The following is a 9,105-nucleotide window of genomic DNA, read 5'->3' as shown; positions in this document are numbered from 1 at the left end:
TCCTCCTAAATAGCTGGGACTACAGTTGTGTATCACCATGCCCACCTATTTTTTTTTTATTTTTTGTAGAGATGGGGTCCCATCTTTATGTTGCCCAGGCTGGTCTTGAACTCCTGGACTCAAGCAATCCTCTTGTCTTAGCGTCTTCAAAGTGCTGGGATTACAGGATTCATTCCCTTTGAGGGCTGAGTAATAGTCCATTGTGTGGATATGCCACTGTTTTTTTTCCATTCATCAAGTAATGAACATTTGGTTTTGGGGGGCTATTATGAATAATGGTGCTATAAACATTTCTGTATAGGCTTTTGTGCGACAGGCTTTATTTGCTCTTGGGTGCATACCTAGGACTGGAATTGCTGAGTCATAAAGTAACTCTATGTTTAATCATTTGAGGAACTGCCAGATGGTTTTCCAAAGCAGATGCACCACCATTTTACATTCCCACCAACAGTGTATGAGGGTTCCAATTTCTCCACATCCTTGCCAATCCAACTATGCTTTTGAGAAATAACAAGGACAACTGAAGAGCCCCACTCTAATTGGGTAGCTAGTACATAGCAGCAAGAGGAGTACACAGATGGAGGAGGGGTCCCTCCTCTACTCTAAGCCCTTAGGATCAGCCAGAGAGAATACAGCTCTCTCTAGTACTCTTCCTGACCCCTTAGACTATGTTAGCTGCCCCCTGACATGTGACCAAGAATACATATAGTACTTGTCATTCTTCTCCACTAGACTGTAAGCTTTAGGCAGGCAGGAATCTCTATTGTTCTGACTTTGTCTGTAGCATCTGAACAGAGTCTGGCACATGATAGATGCTTCGTAAATGTCGATTGACTGAGTGACTGACTAACTGAACAAACAACTAGATATTTCTCTACTGGTGGTTCCTGTCTAGGGAGAGAGAAAAAGAGTAGTCACAGAGGCAGAAGTCATTAAGGAGGGAAGCAGGAATGAGAGGAGATGTAGGAGAAAGGGAAAGGCAGGCAAGAAGCTTGGGGACCTGGTATAACTTGAGGTCAGCTTTAAGTTATGAGGTCAAACTTAGAGCTAATGGACTTCCCCTAGTCCTTTACTTTCCATCTAGCTGCATTTTTCTTTTTCCAGACATGTTCCCTTTTATGTTTTATTATTATTCTCAACAATTTTGTCTTTGGAAGAAGAGGAAACAAAAAAGTAGAAAAATAGTTGATATTACAGGTAAAAAAAAACATAAATCAACCCACGAAAATTAATCCAAAATTTAAAAGAATGGAAGTCAAAAAGGTTGACTATGAAGGATTTTTTTTTTTTTTTTTGAGACGGAGTCTCGCTCTGTCACCCAGGCTGGAGTGCATTGGCACAATCTCGGCTCACTGCAACCTCCGCTTCCCGGGTTCACACCATTCTCCTGCCTCAGCCTCCCGAGCAGCTGGGACTACAGGCACCCACTACCACGCCCGGCTAATTTTTTTTTTTTTTTGTATTTTTAGTGGAGGCGGGTTTTCACCATGTTAGGCAGGATGGTCTCAATCTCCTGACCTCATGATCCGCCCACCTCGGCCTTCCAAAGTGCTGGGATTGCAGGCGTGAGCCACTGCACCCGGCCTGACTATGAAGGATTTTTAAGTTGGGAACAAAAGAAATCATCTTGGTTTTTCTCCAAAGGTCACTGAAAGACCTATAGGCCAAAAAGTTGACCACATGTTCAACAGGACATGAAAATATGGCTCACCTCACAGCCTTATTTATAATGGCTGGCCTTCCACACAAATTCTGCCTTCTACCTGGCCTAATCTGAATCCAATCATCACCAGGTTATTAGTCCCTCTCTCCCCAAAGGTCTGCATAGCTCCCTGTCCTCAATTACTTCTTGTCTCTTCTTTGAAAGCACACATGCGGCCGGGCGCGGTGGCTCAAGCCTGTAATCCCAGCACTTTGGGAGGCCGAGACGGGCGGATCACGAGGTCAGGAGATCGAGACCATCCTGGCTAACACGGTGAAACCCCGTCTCTACCAAAAATACAAAAACTTAGCCGGACAAGGTGGCAGGCGCCTGTAGTCCCAGCTACTGGGGAGGCTGAGAAAAGACACGGGAGGCGGAGCTTGCAGTGAGCTGAGATCCGGCCACTGCACTCCAGCCTGGGTGACAGAGCGAGACTCCATCCCAAAAAAAAAAAAAGAAAGCACACATGCATATTCACACACACATACACCCTCATCTTTCCTTTTCATGAACCTTCAGAGTAGCTCTGCCCTCTCCACTTTGTGTGTTTGGAAGGAAAGAAAGCGAAATATATGAGATGCCAATGCAATTTCTCCTTTAGCAGAGCTCAGCAGGACAATTACCCACCCAATCTGCCTGGTTTTATAGCTCTCATAACCTTCCTTTATGAACACGCTGTGACAGCCGGATGTAGGCATTGATTATGGCAGCAGTCTTCAGCCACATTCCTATTTAACTGCAAAGCAGAGCTCCTGCCTACCAGCCCAGCACTGATCATGTGACTTTTTAAATTACTGTATTTATGGAAGCCTTTTCCCAACCAGAGCCTGTGTCCAACTCCATCAAAACTGGGGAAGATTTGAGCTCGCCACTTCCCCTCCAGTGGCTCTTTGGCCCTACAGCCTAGGGTCTCTTGCTGGAATCAAACTGGGGCTCTGGGCTTTCTTAGGAGAGGTCTGCAAGAGTTAGGGTGCACAAGAAGCATACCTTTTTCTTTATGAAAGAGCTGAGGAAATAGACAATGAAACATGTTGGCAGATGCCAAGGGCAGTGGCTTGGTTGCCAGGGGTTCATCTGGCAATGGTGCTGGTGCAAGAGATCAGCAAAACCCACAGGATAGGTTGTTGTTGTTGAGGGGCGGGTATCGGAAAGGAATTTGGGGGAATTAGAGCACGGAGTTAGGAATTACTGTTTGTAGGCCTTTCCACTCTGGACCCCAGGGGAATCATATGGACTCTAGCCAGTGGGAGAGGGAAGTTTTAGTGTTCTAAAGAAATCCTGGTAGCCTTGCAGGCAGTCTGTCCTGACCAAGGACTCTGCCTGCCTGTGCCATGGTGGAGGACAAGTCTAGCAGAGAAAGCCAGTGTTCTTCAGTTACTGCAGCTCAGCGAAAAATCCCACTGCAGGGCACTAGGGATGCCGGTCCTGCAGAGGTAAGCAGTAGGAGTGACTGGCTTAATCTATTCGAAAACCTCCTGGAAAGATCCCGAAGACCGTGGACCAAGGTGACCTGCGTGGGTGGGCGATCCATTAGCCGAATGACAGCATTGCCGCAGAAAGTCAGAAAAAGGATATGCGTGGGAAGCGCAAAAGCGTGGGCTGGGCCTGCAGCAACGGAAAGGCGCCACGCTCGTGAGGGGAACCAGAGTTCCGGGGGCGCGTAGTGTGGGCAGGCAGGAAGCCTGGCTCCACTAGGACACACAGATTCTCTCCTGAGCAGCTGTGAACTATGCACCCCTTCTACCCTTAAGAGATGGATTGGGAGTCCAACAAACGCAGCCATTGCTCAGACCCCAGCCCTTCTCTCCTATAAGAAGCAGGTTCACCTCTGCCACCGCACTCGCATTTTTTTTTTTTTTTAAGCCCGGCCTTTCCTAGGCGGGGTCAAGGGCCCCGCCCACCGAAGCCACGCCCATAGCCGCCCCGGGGCGGGGCTCCCCTCGGCTCCCGGCTGCCCTTTCCCCTCCGGCCTCTGCCAGTGCTGCTGCGCCCTGCGGAGCTCCGAACACGTGCGCGTGAGTAAGGACCCCGAGGGGAGAGTCCTTGGAGGTTTCCCAGCCTGGGGAAAGAAGCAATGTAGGGTGGCTTCTGCCGGGGCACGGGATGAAATTGGGGTTCGTCCCCTCGTGACCCCGAACTTGGAGGGCATCGGAAAGAGACCTGGGTCCCGGAGTCGTCCCCTGTTTTTGTACCGTCCCTCTTCTCCCTAGGGAGTCCCCTACAGCCTGACTCTGACAGCCTCCATCTCCCAGTGCCAGGGGCAAGGACTTTGGAAGGTTTGTGAGGAACAAATGTCCGGTGGAACTGAGTCAGCCCCTTTAACCTGAGCCTTGAAAGGGGCACGCTATTTTTAGATCTGTTTTTAGACCCAGCGAACAATGAACCCTCTCTACTCATTTTCCTGTTCCTCTAAATTATTTGGAGGAAGTTAGGAGTGAAATTTGGGGATGGCTGGAAAAAGGTATGATCTTAGCCTTACATAAATTATAATGGTGACTGTGAGGCCGGGCACAGTGGCTCACGCCCGTAATCTCAGCACTTTGGGAGGCCCACGGATCAGGCGGGCGGATCACGAGGTCAAGAGATGAAGACCGTCCTGGCCAACACGGTGAAACCCCGTCTCTACTAAAAATACAAAACTTAGGAGAATCGCTTGAACCCGGGAGGCGGAGGTTGCAGTGAGCCAAGATAGCACCACTGCACTCCAGCCTGGTAACAGAGCAAGACTCCGTTAAAAAAAAAAAAATAGTGACTATGTAGAAATATTTATTATCATTTGTGCAAACATTTTGGTTATTTATTTTTTTTGAGACGGAGTGTCGCTCTGTCACCCAGGCTGGAGTGCAGTGGCAAGATCTCGGCTCACTGCAAGCTCCGCCTCCCGGGTTCACGACATTCTCCTGCCTCAGGCTCCCCAGTAGCTGGGACTACAGGCGCCCGCCACCACGCCCGGCTAATTTTTCGTATTTTTAGTAGAGACGGGGTTTCACCGTGTTAGCCAGGTCTCTATCTCCTGACCTCGTGATCCGCCCACCTCGGCCTCCTAAAGTGCTGGGATTACAGGTGTGAGCCACCGCGCCGGCCTAACAGTTTGGTTATTGCTCTTAATCAGTAGTTGAGGTCTTGGCATGACTACTGCCTCCAATTCCCCTTATATCCAATACTGCAGTTATTTTTCTAAGTGCTGTTTTTATTGTCTTTCAGGAAGTCCTATATTGGACTATCTAGTTTTCCCACTCTTCACTGCCCATTTCTCTCACTGGATAACTTTTCCCTTTTTACTCACTCATTTTCACCATCTGAGCCTTTTTTGGAATGTAGCTCCTCAGGTGTTTACAGAGTGCCCACACTATACCAGACATTATCCTGGGGGTTAGCTTATATCACTTAAGCCTCCCAACCACCCTACGTACAGAGTACTATTAGTAATATCCCCATTCGGCTTGGTGTTTTCGCGCCTGTAGTCCCAGCTACTCACTCAGGAGGCTGAGGTGGGAGAATCACTTGAGCCCAGGAAGTGGAGGCTGCAGTGAGCCATGATTGTGCCATTGCACTCCAGCCTGGGTGACAGAGAAAGACCCTGTAATATAATATCTCCATTCTACAAATGAGGAGGCTGAGGTATAGAGAGGTTACCCGCCCAGTGTCATTTGGCTAGACACTAGTTAGGCGACAGAGCCAGGCTCCCCGATACTTGTTTAATCGACTCTTTTGCTACTGTTGAACTGCCGTGGTGTATAAGTAACAAGAGGTGAAAACAAAGCTAAACAAGGATAAGCTATTGGTTTTATTGTCTGCTGTTGTTTCTGTGGCTCAGGCCTAAGATACCACGTTTTGAGGGCAAGGACGCTGAGCTGCACACGTGTTCACTGTTGGCTGACTAACCTGGAGTTGTTTCATTGCAGAGAGGCCAGCTGTGGCAGATGCAACTGCAGGTGAGTGCAATCCCTTCAGCTCTCTTGGCTCCAGCTGTAGGCAGCTGCCTAGGTTGTCTTGTACCTAGGCCAGTGTTACACTGCTGGGAGAACAGCAGCCAATAGCTGGTTGGCATTCTGGCCCTGGTTCGTGCCAACTCTGTGTTGACTACCCCAGGATGCCAGCATAGTTGCTTATCCATCAAGGCAGGGATGTTTTTTGGCTTCCGTGGGCCACATTGGAAGGATAAGAATTGTCTTAGGTCACACATAAAATATAGTAACACTAACGATAACTGATGGCTAAATTTTAAAAATATTGCAAAAAAAAAACCACCCTCATAATGTGTTAAGAAAGTTTACCAATTTGTGTTGGGCTGCGGGTTGGAAAAGCTTGCATTAAGGTTTAATCTGTGAGAGCATGACTTTTTGCAGACAGAATAAATCCAGACCTTCCTGAATAGTTCTGGTCCAACAGGTTTGGGTAGCAAGAAGTTACTTGAATCATACCTTGGAAATAAAACAAAGCTAATGGGAAGAGGGGGTTGGTAAAAATAGACGGAAAAGTTACACCTTTATGTTTAGTGCCTACTAAGTGCTCAAAGGGGGCCAGATACAATGGGATTTTTGCTAATTTCGCTGAAATTAAAGTGCGTAGCTCCCACTACCCACCATAAAAGCTAGTCATGATTCCCTTTGTAGAGGATTTTACAACCATAGTTATCTATGGGATTCCCTATTAGGGAAACATTGATGGGAATTCACTTTAAAATTATGGGCATTCTCTAGCTCTTTAATAAAATATTAAAATATCGATTGAGGGGGCTCTGGGAACTGAACAACTACAACCACACTAATTTCTCCTTTGGGCTGACAGTATATTCGCTTTAGTTGCTTACTGATTTTCAGAAATGAATAGTTGTTGCCCCATTGAAGTGAGTTCCTTTTATAATTGTTGCCCCATTATTGAGTTCCCTTTGTAGTAATTTTGTTTTGGAATGCTTTTTCCCAAGTGGTTGGGATGATAGGTGTGTGCCACCACAACCAGCTAATTTTTTGTTTGTTTGTTTTTTTAAGTTGTAGAGACAAAGTCTCATTATGTTGCCCAGGCTTTAGTAGAGACGGGATTTCACCATGTTGTCCAGGCTGATCTCGAACTCCTGGGCTCAAGTGATCCTCCTGCCTCCTAAAGTGCTGGGGTTACAGGCATGAGCCACTGCACCATGCCTGGCCTGGAATGCTAATTTTTTGAGAAGAGGTTCTTTTGAGAAGAGATGACCCTCAGTTGCTATGAAAAGTGACATCCTAGTTTCCACAGGAGGAACTGGGGAGGATGTTGGGGGGCAGGGGAGTTGTTTATCAAAGCTTGTTTTGTTAGATCAGTTGGCATTCCCTTAATAGGATTCTCTCAACTAAATATGAGTGCTTTGTGTGAATGCCTCAACTGTGAATAGCCTTTTACATATGGGGTCTTAAGGCTAGTGATATCTGTAGGGCTTGGGGGATGGTTAGCTTTATAGTACTCTAGGCAGGGAAAAAGCAAATAATGGTAAATAAAATAATTCCTGAGGCTGTAGAAATGAGGATAAATCATAAATGGCAAGCAGCATTCTGTTTCCATCTCTCCAGATAAGGGTACTTAGGAGCTGTTGTTTTAGACTGGGGTGCCAAACATTCAAATTCATCGGGAATATAAAAAACAAAAAAGGAATTAGGTGGGTGTGTTGGCATGCATCTGTAGTCCCAGCTGCTTGGGAGGCTAAGCTGGGAGGATCACTTGACCCAGGAGATTGAAACTACAGTGAACCATGGTCATGCCACTGCACTCCAGCCTGGACAGAGTGAGACCCTATCTCAAAAAATATATATATACAATGCATTGCTATTTATTCACCGTTCTGTGTACTAGATCACTAAGTTTGCTTGTCTTCCTTTTTAGGATGACTTGAAAGTAGGGCATCCTTCACCCATCTGAAGAGAGGAAATAGTGGCAGGTGACAGTCTGCATGTGCAGTTTTCAGGTAAATATCCCTGTTCATTCCAACATTGACTACCTCCTCTGTGCCAGGCCTGTTGGCTAGTTGGTATCTATCAGGAAACAATTGAGAGGTAAATTAACCTATATTTGTAAGATCCATGAAGGAAAGGACAGTATATCTTGTTTTATTCACTGCTAGATCCCAATCACAGTGCTTGGCACATGGCAGGAACTCCCTGAATGTTGGATAAAACAACTGAAAACATGGAAGGGGATTCCTGTTAAAGAGTTTGACAACAGGGTCTGCAATCAGTGCTTCCATGCCTGTTTTGCAGCCAACATTCGACTAATAGGTCTTCTACCTGGAGTGTCTAGGTATCTGAAACAATGAGAAAGCTGTTTCAGGAATCATCCAGCGGTTGTCAGCTATCCAGGCTTGTGTGGTGCCTGTGATGGTGTTACACTGTTGGAAGAGCAAGCACTGTCTTTATTGAGGTTTGGCTCCAAGCACTGTTTTGGTGTTGTAGCTGAGTACCTTTGGGCAGTGTTTTGCACCTCTGAGAGTGGAATGACTCCTCCTGTGGAGTTGGTCCTAGTCTGGGTGCAAACAATTTTTTTCTGTTAGAAAAAGGACCCTGTCTTAGGGACAGCCTGTCATTCTTTACCTCTTTGAATCCTAGATGCCTTCACCTGAATATCATCTACCCCCATCACGACCCCAGATGTCTGACAGCCCTGTGTGACACCAAGATAAGTAATATATGTAGTCTTCTTGTCATGTAGGTTCCAATTAAATTACTGCAGCTCAGACGGGGGTAGGGTGCTTAAAATTATGATTTGAAAAATTATGTAGAGTATCAGAATTTTTTTTTCTTTTTTTTTTTTCTTTTTTTTGAGACGGAGTCTTGCTCTGTTGCCCAGGCTGGAGTGCAGTGGCTCGATCTCGGCTCACTGCAACCTCCGCCTCCCCAGTTCAAGCGATTCTTCTGCCTCAGTCTCCCAAGTAGCTAGGACTACAGGCACCTGCCACCATGCCAGGCTAATTTTTTTATTTTAAGTAGAGATGGGGGTTTCACCATATTGGCCAGGCTGATCTCAAACTCCTGACCTTGTGATTTGCCTGCCTCAGCCTCCCAAAATGCTGGAATTACAGGTTTTTTTTGTTTGTTTTTTGAGACAGAGTCTTACTCTGTCACCCAGGCTGGAGTGCAATGGTGCGATCTTGGCTTACTGCAACCTCTACCTCCTGGGTTCAATCGATTCTCCTGCCTCGGCCTCCTGAGTAGCTGGGATTATAGGCGCGCACCACCACACCCAGCTAATTTTTGTATTTTTAGTGGAGATGGGGTTTCACAATGTTGGTCAGGCTGGTCTCGAACTCCTGACCTCGTGATCCACCTGCCTTGGCCTCCTAAAGTACTGGGAGTACAGGCATGAGCCACTGCGCCCGGCCAAGTATCAGAATTTTAGAGAATTCTTAGAATCTAAAGTCCAACCCTTATTTTCTAGAG

At 46.7% G+C, this 9,105-nt stretch overlaps 1 long non-coding RNA gene across 1 annotated transcript; it reads left to right on the top strand.

The window, feature by feature from the left end:
* The first annotated feature begins 3,309 nt into the window (after window positions 1-3,309).
* Window positions 3,310-8,874, top strand: LOC105551829. The gene is made up of 4 exons (XR_001007903.1): window positions 3,310-3,717; window positions 5,608-5,637; window positions 7,556-7,637; window positions 8,275-8,874. It is a non-coding gene; the product is annotated as an uncharacterized LOC105551829 (long non-coding RNA).
* The last annotated feature ends 231 nt before the right edge of the window (window positions 8,875-9,105 follow it).

This window comes from Mandrillus leucophaeus, unplaced genomic scaffold, assembly GCF_000951045.1.
Source record: "Mandrillus leucophaeus isolate KB7577 unplaced genomic scaffold, Mleu.le_1.0 Scaffold534, whole genome shotgun sequence".
NCBI lineage: Eukaryota > Metazoa > Chordata > Mammalia > Primates > Cercopithecidae > Mandrillus > Mandrillus leucophaeus.
This window is presented reverse-complemented; position numbering and strand designations above follow the sequence as displayed.